The sequence below is a fragment of the Seriola lalandi genome, unplaced genomic scaffold, assembly GCF_002814215.2.
Source record: "Seriola lalandi dorsalis isolate HSWRI2012SDOR001 ecotype SW California unplaced genomic scaffold, Sedor1 jcf7180002051039, whole genome shotgun sequence".
Lineage (NCBI taxonomy): Eukaryota > Metazoa > Chordata > Actinopteri > Carangiformes > Carangidae > Seriola > Seriola lalandi.
Window position 1 is genome coordinate 12,565 of NW_019521592.1, and position 2,142 is coordinate 14,706.

Consider the following 2,142-nt stretch of genomic DNA (forward strand, 5'->3'; position numbering starts at 1 on the left):
GGGGGGGGGGGGTCAGTGGGCACAGGATCTCTGAATAACTTAATAACCCATATTGGGGGTGAAAGTTGAAAGAAAAGTACAGTGACCAAGAAACGTGCTGAGCAGCAGTGGAAGCAGCTGCTGGACTTTCCTTCATATGGCTTCATGTGGCAGAACAGTAACACTGGCAGTTACTGCTCTGACGGGGTTTTGCAGTTTTGTAATTGTGTGTGTAATGAACTGAATTCAGGTTTGTAGCCGGTTGTTGAACTGCAAAATAAATCAATAAAAACAGGATGGGTTTTTCTACAGCTGCGTCTGATTCCTGACATTTCACTGTCCAAAAAAAAAAACCAACACAGATTTTAAGATTGTTCTGTGTAAACAGAGGTCTGTGCTATGAAGCAGGATCAGAGGTTATCAAGTTAACTTCAGGTTTAACTCTCCATTTTCAGTCCTGCGGCACTGGTTAACTTGTTACCGGGGTAAATCTCCATGGTAACTGATGCTGAACTCCTAATCTGGGCCCTATTCCATCAAGGCAGATAAAGAAAAATCCTGGATTATTTTGTTAAATCTCACTCATAAATCAGAGTTCTGATCCACCTCTGTGGTTTATAGGATCCCTTATGGTCAGTTCACAAGTCCATCACTATATATTTTTAAAATATGTAAAATCAATTAAACGTGGAGGGATCCATGCAAAACCTTATAAATAAAACAATTCTCACAAAATTCAACAGACTACATTTTTTGCAGTATAGTGCAATAATGAAATGGTGTTTTATCTAAAACTTTTGTCTCACTTGAAGAGTGATTCTATTGGTTTTCTGCTTGATTTAAAAAAAAAAAAAAAAATTAAATTCTGACTTTAAACTCAGAATTCTGAGTTTCTAATATTTTTACATTACGTCACGTGATTTTTTTTTTTTTTTTTTACAATTCTGACTTTAATAAATTAAACTAAATCAAAGTCAGAATTCAACTAACTTCAAATGCAACGTCTGTATTTAATGACTATTTAAACTTCCTCCTTTATTTTGAAGACTGACAGCAAACCGGAAGTCATATATCAATCAGTTTTGCGCGTCCTTGTCAAAAACGAAGTTAAAAGATAAGGCATGTTCTTGAATGTCTTAACTAGCCATGAACGCCCCTCCAGGTCGCTGAACTCGTATTTACGGTAAATCGGACATGATGACATCAGACTGTCGACCCGGGTGTTTTCCGCATTCCCCAACCGCCCGCGAGCGTCAGGGCCGAGCAGAGCGCTCAGAGTAGCACGCGCGCACATCCTGGGACATTTCTCCGGAGCAGGAGCAGCGACACATCCATGGGATAGACGGCGGTTCACAGGAACATCCGAACCGGAATCCGAGCAGCAGCGCAGGGTGAGTACGTCTCTATTCAGCGGCTCTGTAGCCGAAGCTGCGTCTGTGTCGATGGTCAGCGTGAAAACAACATGTCCGGCTTCATCTTTCCGTCTTTACTGATGAGACACTTGTCACCTGTGTCACCGCAGGGATCAGAGAGGTCCGGACACTAACTGAGTGTGGGAGAGATCTACACGTCTAAATATATGTAATGCTAAGAAAATAGGAAAAAATATATTATACTATATAAATATAAATATAAAGACATTTCCACACTGAGATAATTATTAGTTATTCCTAAAACTGAGAAAAGGTGGTGCGGTAATGATCTCTAGTCTTTAGTGATCCCTGGTTGTAACTTGTGTCTGTGTGTTGGTCCCGCTCTGACACCGAGGAGCTGATGTGACACTTGACATGATGCAGTTAATGTTCATTCCTCCTGTCAACAGGCTGCAGTGAAAACCAGCCAGGCTCTCAGCGAATCATAACAAATTAAGATGTATAATGATAATAATAATAATAATAGTAACAATAAAGAGACATTTAATGAAATTAATAATAATAATGATAATAAAGATACAACAATAGCACAAATAATATGACTAATAATAATGATAAAGAGACTAATAATAATAATAGTAATAATAATAAAGTGACAGATAACGAGACTAATGATAATAATAATAATAATAAAGTGACAGTTAATGGGACTAACGATAATAATAATAATAATAATAATAATAATAATAATAAAGAGACAGATAATGAAATGAAACACTAAACTACAGAG

General features: G+C 37.7%; 1 protein-coding gene across 1 annotated transcript in view; it reads left to right on the forward strand.

The window, feature by feature from the left end:
- Positions 1–1,064: 1,064 nt before the first annotated feature.
- Positions 1,065–2,142, forward strand: part of LOC111649490 (death-associated protein kinase 2-like) — a gene marked incomplete at its 3' end in the record, with an annotated part of 9,629 nt that continues 8,551 nt past the window's right edge. Inside the window, exon 1 of the mRNA XM_023399237.2 lies at positions 1,065–1,370. The remainder of the gene's footprint in view (positions 1,371–2,142) is intronic.